The sequence below is a fragment of the Dreissena polymorpha genome, chromosome 15 (assembly GCF_020536995.1).
Source record: "Dreissena polymorpha isolate Duluth1 chromosome 15, UMN_Dpol_1.0, whole genome shotgun sequence".
NCBI lineage: Eukaryota > Metazoa > Mollusca > Bivalvia > Myida > Dreissenidae > Dreissena > Dreissena polymorpha.
In genome coordinates, this window is record NC_068369.1 from 60,532,457 (window position 1) to 60,545,838 (window position 13,382).

Consider the following 13,382-nt stretch of genomic DNA (forward strand, 5'->3'; position numbering starts at 1 on the left):
TTGTAAACATGCAATGTCAAACTATTAACATATCCTGGATGTCAAACAACTTTCCATTTGTCAATACAATGTTTTTCTTAGCTCTGAAGAGGTTTTTGTTTTTATTTACGACTTTGGCAAAGCTAACAAGACAGTGGTTTACATTATTCCCTCTGCAGTAATGGTATCACTTGCTCTTATAATTTTATGGAATTGGTCATACATGATGTATTTTATAAGATCAACTGGAACTTTGTCTGCAAATTTCCGGAATCTTTAGGCATATCTAGGACCTGAAGTTTTTTTTCACTATTTGTCAACATATACATGTATTGTCTTGTTTATAGGAAATTTCATTTCGTGGCATTTCATAATAAAATAGAAAGTCTAAAAGGTCGATAGAAACAATTTTAATATTATTTAATTTTTTCATTTATTATTATAATATTAATTTATGCTAAAAAAACAGCCCAGTTAAAAAAATCTCAAAATATGTACGACTAGATTTCAGCTATTACAATCTTGTTTTGTAATCACTTGAGTCAGGGTTTGTTTTTTAAAATAAAAGTGCACATTGCGAGGTTAATATCAATTTACAATGAACTATATTCATTTCTTTATTAGTTTAAGCCTCAATTATGGATTTGAGGCCAGAAATTAAAGCATGAACTGGTGAACTTAGCTACTATAAAAAAAAATATGTACATACATCCTTAATATCCAATCCTCACCTTGTTTTAAAACTTTGCTTTTGATATCATGTGTGGCAATCATTACTACAGACAGGAAAACAGTTTCATTAAAAAAATTTATAAAGAATTGAGCTGGTGTAATAAAGCTTTTTATATAAACATATGGAGATCTTTCATAAGATTGCATATAATGTGGGCCGAGTCAAAATCATCAATATTAGTTCAAACACAAAAATATGCTAAAAATGGGAATTTTAACCATAAAATATTACTACTTTTCAGTTAACTTTTTATTTATATTATATGCATCAATAAATCATTTGTTTTAACTGATATGGGAGTAAAACTTACCTTGTTCTTATTGCGTTTTTAGCTTGTTCAGGGTTTTTTCTGCCTTTTTTCGGAAAAGGAGTCTGACCAAATTGCGAATTTTTTATCAACAAATTTTTCCATTTTGGGAATTTTTGCTGCGATGAAACGTCTCATATTGGGAAAACTTTGTGAATTTATCATGCTTAAATAAGTCAGTGGTTTTTCTCTGCTTTCTGTTTTTGAAAGCATCACAAAGCTCCTCCAATGTTTAGTCATTCAGGTCTAGACCTTCAATGCAGGTAAGCATAGAGTAAGTTTGGTTTGTGTGGTAATGGGGAGCACAGCAGGTTAATAATAATCTAATAATCATAAGTCATTAGACACTTCTTTCTCATAATCTTATAATCATAAGTTATAAGACACTTCTTTCTATAATTTTTTTTTTATTTTTTTGGGGGGAAATTGGGATTTTTTTTATATAATTTCGATTTGGGATCAGGTCCGTTTGCTTTGGGAATGCCTCCGTTTTTCGGAGGCGCAGACAGTGCTGAAAAACCCCTGTTGTTCGACTTTATAAAATAATGAAGTAATGTCAGCATTCAGTCCTCCATAAGCTCTTTAGTACTGGATGATTTTATGTTGATCTTCTCTACCATGACAATGATACATTGTGCCTTACAAGGGAAAACTAATTTATATTGAAGTTGACAATGTAGACATCAATATCAGTATAACTTTCCTCTTAAAATACCTTTCTGTAAATTTTGCCAAGTATCCTTAATTTATTTGTTCCATGATTTATATGTTTTTGTAAATTGTGTATGGTCTGTTAGGACTGATTTATTCACGTCTCAAGTGTCTAAGGGAAATATTTTTAAGGTTTATTGAGTGTTCTCAGGGTGCCTCAAAGATACAAGTGTTTACTGAAACCATTGATTTATTGCAATAAGGTGATTTTATCGGGAAATTCCATTAATCAAACACATGAAAGGTTGTAACAGTCTTACTTAATATCACATTGAAGTGTATGTCATCCACAATTGACCTTGTCAAGGTTACAATACCCTTGGTTGATCACCAGAAAACTTACCCGGTAATGTCGGAATAATGCCCTTGATCAGAAAATAAAAATGTGTCCTACTATGCAGCTGAACATTGTGTATTTTTATTTACACAGCACAGAGCTTTTTTTCTGTAGATAAAGAAGTAATGTGTTATTCATTGACACATCACATGCAGGACATTATGCTATGAATATACGTTGATGACAAAACAAACGTATTGTTTTGTCAATACAAGTTTTCTTTTCGATATCAAAGTTTTAACAAACAAAATCATTTCTGCATTATAAGGTAATGCAAAAATCTTAGATTACTAATGTTGTTTTGAAGCAGAAAAAGTTCGCAAAAGTTTATCTTTTTAAAAATTGATTTTAAGTAGAATGTCTTTGCCTAACATGCTATTTGTTAGCATACATCTCCAGATTTGATAACAAGCCAGATCACCTTAAGAACTTCTAAGTCATTACCATTGCTTCATAAACAACAGCACCGCCGTGCGGGTGCAGATCGCTCTTCTATTTTCTTTTTAAAGGTGAAGGGACTCTCAATTTCAATCACAAAGGAGGGAGAGTGGAGTGAAGAGGGGTGTATAGTGTGGGGGTGTGGACATTTATTACATTATCTTCCATAAATGCGGGAAAAAAAAATGCAAAAAATTCGGGGGGGGGGGGGGGGGGGGGGGGGTATAGTGTGAGGGTGTGGTGGTCATTTGTGAGATGATCTTAAAAAAAATAATAATAATTTAGGGGGGGATTCGGGGGGGGGGGGGGGGGGGTAGGGCATGGGGGATGGTTTAGGTGGAGTCTATTGTGGTATGTCAGGTAAGAGTAGTTTTGTCAAAGTATCAATCAAATCTAATCATAAATAAAGAAGTTATGGCAATTTTAGCAAAATTAAATAATTTGACCTTGAGAGTCAAGGTCATTCAAAGGTCAAGGTAAAATTCAACTTGCCAGGTACAGTAACCTCATGATAGCATGACAGTATTTGAAATTTGAAAGCAATAGCCTTGATACTTAAGGAGTAAAGTGGATCGAAACTCAAAATTTAACCATATATTCAAAGTAACTAAGTCAAAAAAGGGCCATAATTCCGTAAAAATGACAACCAGAGTTATGCAACTTGTCCTTTTACTGTACCCTTATGATAGTTTGCGAGTGTTCCAAGTATGAAAGCAATATCTATGATACTTTAGGGGTAAAGTTGACCAAAACAAAAAACTTAACCAAATTTTCAATTTTCTAAGTATAAAGGGCCCATAATTCCGTCAAAATGCCAGTCAGAGTTACATAACTTTGCCTGCACAGTCCCCTTATGATAGTTAATAAGTGTTGCAAGTATGAAAGCAATAGCTTTGATACTGTAGGAATAAAGTGGACCTAAACACAAAACTTAACCAAATTTTCAATTTTCTAAGTATAAAAAGGGCACATAATTCTGTCAAAATGCCAGTCAGAGTTACATAACTTTGCCTGCACAGTCCCCTTATGATAGTTAGTAAGTGTTGCAAGTATGAAAGCAATAGCTTTGATACTTAAGGAATAAAATGGACCTAAACACAAAACTTAACCAAAATTTTCAATTTTCTAAGTATAAAAAGGGCACATAATTCTGTCAAAATGCACGCCAGAGTTATCTAACTTTGCCTGCCCAGTCCCCTCATGATAGTAAGTAAGTGTACCAAGTTTGAATGCTATAGCATTGATACTTTCTGAGAAAAGTGGACCTAAACGCAAAACTTAACTGGACGCCAATGCCGACACCGATGCCAAGGTGATGACAATAGCTCATAATTTAAAAAAAAAATAGATGAGCTAAAAATTGCAAAATTTACCTTGTCCACTCTCTAACTTGAACAGTCTAATCGTATGATCATTAAACTTCGTGGACATTATATCTTTGCCAAGTTTGATTAACTGCAGGATCACGTAAAGCAGTTCATAGATTGTAAATAAATTGGTAAAATTAGCGTTTTAAGCCCTCTACTGGTTAGCGAGTACTTTTCCGACGTAATGTAGGGTTTTTCTTTAATAACTTTCATAAGAATACAAATATTTTATGAAAAATCTACTGATACATCCTGGGTTTGTAATCTAAACATGTACAAGCGAAAGTTCACATAACATTTTTTTGATGTGCACATGGGTTTGTACAAGGGCAGTATATGGGGTCATTAAAGGGAGGTTATTTTCCACTGTACAGAAATATATAATTATATAAATTGTGTAAGTGAAAACAAATAAGAGTTAAAATATCACATTTCTTAACTAACATTAATGTTTAAATGACGTAAATACATTAATTTGATGGTTCAATATTTCGTCTTCTGCGTGTGTTAACAGAGTTATAATTTAAACCTGATACAATTTTGAGTGACCATATATAATGACACTGCAGTAGAATATAATGACACTGTATTGGGAATATTTATTTGTTAGATTCATAAATATTACAGAGTGCAACTCCAAGGCATACACACTTTTTTGCATCGAAGCATTGGTCTCTTGACAAGCAGATAACATTGCTTTAATATTGACTAATTGAGTGTCATTTATCTTAAGTGTCATAGTCTTTTTAAGATTTTTTTGTTGCTCAATGCTCCACTTGTTTAAACAAAACCTGATAAACTTCTGTAAGGTAACCCAAAACCAGCTTTTAGGCCCCCAAAAATGTTAAGTTTCTCAGACCCGTTGCATAGGTTTTATAACACCAGCTTTGATTTTCCATCTCTGGCAAAAAATATATTGTTTTTAGCTCAGTTTTTGCTTAAGTTTTTCGTTAATAAACTTAACATGTGCTTGGGATCATTATGTGTGGTAATTGACCAAGTTCCATAACTATGACCTGCAGTTTATCAGAATTATGCCCCTTTCGTACTTTGGTTGTATTTTGGTTAGGGTTTGCATACAATGACTACTTATATGTATATTTACTACAGACATTGAATTAAAATCTTAATACCTTTCAGGGTTTTTATGAACATACATTGACAAAGACCTATAACTGTGACCAGCTTTTTAGCAAGATTGTGTCCCCTTTTGTACTTATGAAAGTATTGTTTAGTTTTGCCTGCAAGTCAAAATTGAGGTAAACAACAAATATCTCTCAGTGCTCCAGCTAGGCCTACTACATTACATGGTTATCAAATAAGCTTTTGCCTGTAAATTGGACAGCACCTATTATCATATTAGCTTAAAAACTTACTGGCTCTGAAATTTAACACTGCAAGTGAGGCACCTGCATGAGGCACCTGATACCAGTTATAATATTACAAAGTCATATACAAGTCAGAATAGGTTTTCAAACTGTTATTTTTCTTTTTTTTTCATGTCTGACTTCAGCTTAATAGTCACAAAATAAGCTTAAACCTTCTTTTTGTTGCAAATGGCTGCTAAGATACTAAAATCAAATGCAAACTGTAAATACACTGATTTTGAAAAAAATCTACTGATTGTTTTTATTATCAAGTTACATGTAGTTACATGTACAATAATCCAACTCCCAGCTATTGACCCTCTGGGTCGCTGGAAGTTGCAACTGGTTACGACATTTTTCATGTCAAGTCCCCCCGCCTAAAATCTGGGCAGTACTTTAATCCGTAATATTAGAGGCATACACTACCCGACCCGTGATTTTTGCCTATTTCGCGGACTCACAGTGGACAGTTTGATTTTTGAGTGGAAAATCACAGAGATTTCACGTGAATCTTCACTCCGCCGTCACGCGAGAGCAAGATTATCTTTGCGGTGATTCCCTGCAATTTTGTGGTGATTCGCCGTGATCCCAGCAGGTATCGGTGACATCGGTGATTCACCAATTCATGCATATAATGCAAATCATATCGATAACTGTATATATAATGCTTTTCTAATGTTCACAATTATCCGATAATCCAACATAATTACAACATCACTTATGAAAATATAATCTTAAACATATATAACAATAAATATGTTTAAGAATTTCATAAACACAACCATATGCCTACACCATTTTTCAGAAGTGTAAAGAGTTCAGTGCATTATGGGACACAGCTTTTATAATGTTTTATTGGACAAGCGAATTTTAATTTAGATTGAATGCAATACGATCATGTACAAAAAAATGTTTTATTGCGTCATACACAGTTGTAAAAAACAATCTTCCCGGGTGCTTTCTGATACGGGTAAAAATGAAAGTGAATATTTGCTAACAGTTACACTGCGTAAGCATGTAAATAAATCTTCTGGATTATTTCATTTATTTTTCTTACACATACTGCTCTGATAGGGAATACATGTAATAAACACTGACTCAGTGAGTCACGAGTTTTCACACCTTTATTGACATTACACAACGTATCAACAACAATTAGCTGTCAAAGGTCGTTTAACCTCTAAGCGATTAAAATCGGTTAACGGATGGATAAAGCAATTAAGCTGTGATCGTCGCCATCTTTGTACAGGATTGCCAAATTTCGAATTTCAGATTTCCAGTTAAATTTTTGCGAAGTCATTTTTTACCAATTCCCAATGGGGCGAATATTTATTATTTCGGTTATTTACAATGTATCCTAGTGTGCAGAAAGCATATTTCTGATTCCCATGTTGCAGAAAATTCTTCGCGAAAAAAGGTGAATCACAGAGGCTCGCTGTGATTCGCAATGATTGCCTTACAGGGAGATACATCCTGCGACGGTCACTGTGGAATCGCCGAGACATCACCCAAATTTTCTCGTCGCTCTGAATCATTGCGTTTTGTCATGTTGCATCGATCGCTGTGATGCGAGAATCAAGGCAAAAATCACGGGTCGCGTAGTGTAACCTATTTTCTGGCATAAATAAACACAAACAGCTCATATATATATATCACTAATGTGCCAATTAAAACAACTTATGTGATGTGGTGTGCTAGCATAATAATGATATCCAAATATCCAAACACATCAACAGTTCATGAAAATGTGTAAGTTTTTGCAATGGAAAAAGATGAGTATTCCGAAAATTCCGAATTCAAAAATACTCTATTGATTATCTCCAGAATCCCCAGCAAGATAGATCTAGTGTCTAATCAACCAATTGTAATACACCGACTTTCTACGGAACCTTTGTAAGATAAATCAAATCGTCAATTTAAAACTTTGACTTTTGGTTTGATAATGTTTGATATAAACTTTTTGTTTTGAGCATTTATCCACAAACAACACGCAAATTGATATTTATGGTAACAGGTATTGTGTTTGTTACGCTGTTTTAGGTTGATTGAATTTCGAATTTATAGACAAACTTGAGGCTTCTTATGTTGACAGTGAATTTGGTTTAATCAAGAAGAACTCTGAGCTGTATGTGTATGTACCCATAAAAGCTCAGAGAATTCCAAGAAGTGTGAAAATATATTGTAAATGACAACTCCAAATTATTTAACAAAACCACGCAAATATCATCAGAAAATGTTGCGAAGCACACTGCACTCGATATCAAGTTCATACGTATTATCATACGATTAGAATAATTTATGACTGATCGATGGAATTGACAACTACTATTTTGTTACATGAAATTTCCAACTCCGCGAATGCGGTATTAAAATGCAAGGGTTTCAACAGTTACTTAAAATGATTTCAGTAAACTGCACAAAACTGCAGGTACATTGGAAACTCAGAAAATACCTAATAGTAAGCAGTTCATGTGATTCTTTCTCATCGATTTACGAGGGTACCGATGATGTCAGTAGAATGATTCGCTTGATTAACACCGTACACCGTTGTCAACTTTAATCGATTAAAAAAATCTATCTAAATTCCGTCCCGTCCTTTCGTTATTTTTCAGTACTCACATTCCTAGATAAATATGTTAACATAAACGACTTTAATTCGATGTTCCAATTTGTAAAACCCACGAAACACGGATATCCCAATTACAAAATATCCATTAATATCTACAGGTGGGCAAATATTGAATTACTTCTCAAAACTCTGATGGAGGGTAGTATAGTTAATTGGTATCATTTCTTTAATAAGATTTTATTGGACACATATATTATACATTTTTATATAATAACATAAATTTGTTCACACATTTCAACAAACAAATTGTTACATTACTCGAGGATACTTAAGGTTATTGAGCAAAAACAAACGGGTTTAATGAGTATTTAGATGTTTTATTAGACACATATATTACAAATTTTTATCTAACAGCATAAACTTGTTGACACAGTTAAACAAACAAATTGTTTCATTGCTCGAGAATAATGAAGATTATTTACTAAAAACCAAAGGGATTTAATGAGTATTTAGATGTTTTAATAAGATTATATTACACATTTTTATCTTGTCTACTTTTGAAAAAAACTATATTCATATCAAAACATAAAAAACACATTTCACGTCTTTGATAAATATAAATAATTTTTAGGAGGGTACGTGTTGACCAAATAGGGTACGAGTTTACTAGTGGAAGTACGTGTTGACCAAAAATCGGGTACGAGTTTACCAAATCGGGTACGAGTTGACCGAAGGTACGTGTTGACTTAAGTACGAGTTGACTAGCTTCGTTTTTTTTTATCATCTTTTACTTTTGCAACCTTACTTGACCGATGCTATATTTCTATTTCACACTTATAACATTTTTCTTCCGCACCGTTAAATAATTGTCAGTGATGACAGGTTAACGTACCAGATGTAGATGCTAAGCGAATGTCACGTGCTCTCCGGTTTCCAGACAGCACGAGGCTTAAAAAAATCGAGAGTCTTTTCTCACAAAATAAATAACTGGCCATTACCACCCTAGGAAACCCGATACCTTGCGGGTCGTGTAATACCATAGGGGACAGTGCTGTGCATTTTGGCATGAACTTACATAGGGTAAGTAAATTGGAAAAATTAAATTTTTCAAAATCAAATTTGAAACAACTGTGTATTAAAATTGATAACAAAAGTATCGGCCTACAAGTAGAAAAAAATCCTGACAAATTTTCTTAAAAAATGTAAATACACAGTTGTTTCAAATTGGACTTTGACAAAATTAATTTTTCCAATTTACTTACCCTACGTAAATTCATGCCAAAATACACAGCACTGTCCCCTATGGTATTACACGACCCGCAAGGTATCGGGTTTCCTGGGGTGATTACAGTGTTAATAAAATGGCCATTACAGTGTTAATAAAGAAATTGTCTTAACCGTCATGAATCTAGATAGTCAACATTTTAGGAAACAAGATGGGCTGGGTCACACGCTCAATCTAAATATGCTGCCTTATTTCCGGAAGGACTGCACAAACGGCACATAAACACACAAGCTTCGCCTACGTGTTAACATTTAGCTGCCTTAAGATATTTACTTTTAAGTTTTTTTCCTTTGTATATTCCTAAATCCGCTGTCACAATGGACTGGCGTCCTCAAAACGACCCAAATAGTCATTTTTTTCTGCGCTCATACTGCGATTCATTGGAGTATTTTGCAGCGATTATCGGCGACGTTACCACGTCCATACTAAGACCTTCTACGTTCCTGCAATTGGACTGCACAACGACCAATCAGCTTCTGGGGCACTGAATGGGATCCTTTTCAAAAAATTTGCAAATGTGTCTACGGTTCAAATTATGAAGTCTTTATTTGACTTTAATAAATTTCACTAGTTCAGCGTTATAAGTCGAAATGTGTTGGACGCAAAAGAGAGAGAGGAGAGAGAGAGAGAGAGAGAGATGAGAGAGAGAGAGAGGAGAGACGGACGAGAAGAGAGAGACGAGAGAGAGAGCAGAGAGAGAGAGAGTGAGAGAGAGAGAGAGAAGAGAGAGAGGGAAGGGAGGGGAGGGAGGGTGGTGGGAGGGGGGAGGGAGGGAGGGAGGGAGGGAGAGAGGAGGGAGGGAGGGAGGGAGGAGAGAGAGAGAGAGAGAGAAAGAGAGGAGGGGGGGGGGGAGGGAGAGGCACAGGTTCGTGGACACAGTCTTCTTAAAGGACAAGACGTGAAGAAAACCCAATGCATGCTATCAACCGATGTCTTTAATATATATATATATATATATATATATATATATATATATATATATATATATTATATATATATATATATATATATATATATATATATATATATATATATATATATATATATATATATATATATATATATATATATATATATCGGCGAATATCCTGATTGCGAAAGTAAAGGTTGCTTATTTATATTTCTAAATAACAATATAGAAAACAAAGTTAGAAAACAAAGTTTTATTTGTGGTTTTAGTTGATATTCCTTTATTTTGGATCATGCGGCGTCTCATCTGGGTCTACGCTGTTTGCCAAGGCCTTTTTTCTAGACGCTAGGCATAAATGGGTTAATTTATTTTTGTCGGACACGAACGCAACGTTTCGGCTATCGACATCGCAGTAAACGACAAATACACAATGCCTTGCGACAGGCATTAATGCTGTTCAGCACATGCTCATTGCACATAGAAATCGAGACGATCACTTCATCAAGCTTAAAATAAAAAATGGCTCTCCAAAAACCGACAATGACATAATAAAATTTTCAAGACATCAAGTTTTCCTATCAATTAATGTTAGCACTATAAGAACGACATAAATAAACGATTTAAAGAGCACTCTTTGCGTCGTAAAGCTGTGTGCTTATAAGTGTAATTAATGTGAACAGAGTTAATATGAAAACAATTCAGAAAAAAATCTTCTGCACTGTGGGAATCACGATTACTGAAATGATGACTCAAGTATTTCCGACGGCGCAATAATCATTTACTCTTTGAATATGGAGGACTACAAACGTCTTTTGAAGCTATGGAGGCTAATCGTACTATACGGTAATTATTCTACATTAAATTTAAATTATCATCATTTTAAAATTTCGGGAATCATACACAAAATAATAACATAATGTATATTTTTGTTTAAAAATTTTACCGCCTTGCACTCTTTCATTTACATTACGGCGACCTGTTAACTTGTGCGATATATCAATAATCATTAAATGTACACGTTGATACTTAAAAGAGTATTATAGGAAACTACACGTGTTGGCTGTAAGATGTCAGATATTAATCAGATGTTCAAATATGAACGCTTAGCTATGCAATAGATCTTCGTCTGATATTTAAATCAGAACGTACATATTTTTACAAGATCCTCATAAAATGTTCAAATCAATTCCGCTGACTAAGTAATAAGCAAGCACAAGACGTGAATAGGTTTTACAAAATCACAATCAAACTTGTTAAATGCAGTAGGCTAGCCGTTGACGATCGAGCGTCCAATGAACAATTACAGAACGGTTTCACGGACACCCTGGCGTCACTCCGGCGATTTTTTATTTCGTTCTTTCCGTAGAAGTACTCGCGGTCAGTAAGCAAACTCGGGCGTTCTTTGTGTTATATTAGTTTCTTTATGCACAAAAACATCGCGAGCATTTTAATGCTAATACATCACGAGCCGCAGTACCATAAAAATGCAATTGGGACCCTTGTCCGGTTCGACGGGGTATAATACCCCCGTCACACCGGACTGGCGTCCGTACTGCGTCCTTACGGCGACCCAGGTCGCAGTGAGGACGCCATAGACGCCGGAGGAACGCAGTAAGGACGCAAGAAGACGCAGTGAAGACGCCGAAAATTGCTCAGGACGCGAGCCCACGGCGACCACTTTGAACATGTTCAAAGCAGTCGCCGAAGTCCGGCGTTTTTACGGCGTTCTGTTAAGGTCGCAATAGTCGTAGTAGGGACGTGGTAGGGTCGCTGTAAGATCGCCATGGACGTCGTGTGGTCGCCGCTCAAACCCACAGAAAATGATAATTGACTGCAAGGCGACCGTGCGGCGACCTTTTTGCGACTTTAGTACGTCCTTTGTACGTCTTTTGCATCCTCAGAACGACTATGGCGTCCTTACTGCGACTTCATTACGTCCTTACGGCGTCTATTGCGACCCTACTACGACTATGGCGTTCCTACTGCGAACCCAGTGCGTCTTTACGGACGTATTAAGGACGCCGTGAGGACGCACAGAGCGCCATAAATCAGGACGCTGGTGTGACGGGAAGGCGAACAACAGCATTTTTACCGAAAAAGTCATTGGCGTCCTTACTACGACAATCAGAAATTTCCAGAAACGCAGTCTTAGGTCGCCGTAAGGACGCCAGTCCGGTGTGACGGGGCTGTACACGTGTTTGTTTAAACAATCTTGTCAATGTATGGATGTCTGAACTCTCAATCGTTACTTTTTGATTGTTCGCTGTTATATCGTTTAATAATAATTACCAAAGAAGATTTATAGATGTTTAGTGTTTAATTTAAAAACACGCTTTAAGCGGCCTTCAAAAAGGCACAAACATATTTTTATGCAAAGTAAAAGGTGCATTAGGACATGCCCCTGAATCCCTCTTAACGGGTCTGGCTTAAAAGTGCCTTTGGCGAAACAACTGTTATTATCAGTTATAATGGCTTTCTTACATCGGCAAATCGAATATTTTTTTAATGTATAATTTTCCAAATGATAGTCTTAATTCCCATGTTCAATTGTCCATATAATCCACAGGTGGAAGGTTCCCATTCACACATGTATACTGCATCGTGTACTTATTTCAGCATCATTGAACCTCGTCTCTTCTCAATCTGGCTTAGAACAGACGTTTGAAGATGGAAAGAATCATTTCGAATTCAGTCCAGAAGTCGTGTCGAATATCAACGATATTGCAACGCGTTTCATAATGTTCGACGGTGTCCCAAACGAAAAAGACATTGGTGACATCTTTTCGCGCTACTTCCGCAATGAGTCACTCATGATACTATTCGAAGAACAAATAGCACACAACTTAACAGTAATTGTTGTTAGATACAGTCGCACGTCTACCGATACTGTTTTAGTGGCGTTCCAAGGTAACGTGTTTGTTTTAGTTTAAACCTATTTATTTTAGCTCGATTGCATCGAAAGCCAAAGGCTTATAGAAAAGCTCTCGAGTCCGTTTCCTGGGCCTAGAACCAGTACTTGGTGTCTTTGGGGAAGATCTTGAGAACGCTCCCCGATTGAAAATCGAACCCGTGACCACCCGATCGCTTGGCGGACACCTTATCCACAACGCCACGGCGAACCATAACGTGTTAGTTTTAAAATATTCAGTTCAACACAATTGGCAATACCACTTATGATGACTTAACCAAAACACAACTATGGGTTCGTTTTTGTTTAATATTCGTCAATTGAAATCGGAAAAACAACGCGTTTGTAACGCTTTTCAATTAATTTGGCAAATTAGCGTATAACCTCATAGTTTTTAAAATCATCTCAAATTAAAAAAGGTTCAGTTGTGCAGTGGTTAGCTTTGCTCTTTACAATCTCAGATTGGAACAG

The 13,382-nt window shown here is 35.6% G+C and overlaps 1 protein-coding gene across 5 annotated transcripts in view; it reads right to left on the reverse strand.

The window, feature by feature from the left end:
* LOC127860313 (V-type proton ATPase 116 kDa subunit a 1-like) overlaps positions 1-7,783 on the reverse strand; it is a 48,409-nt gene extending 40,626 nt beyond the window's left edge. For all 5 annotated transcript variants that reach the window (XM_052398319.1, XM_052398318.1, XM_052398317.1 and 2 more), the window contains exon 1: positions 7,692-7,783. The gene's annotated coding sequence lies outside the window, so the exon portion shown is untranslated. The remainder of the gene's footprint in view (positions 1-7,691) is intronic.
* Positions 7,784-13,382: the final 5,599 nt, after the last annotated feature.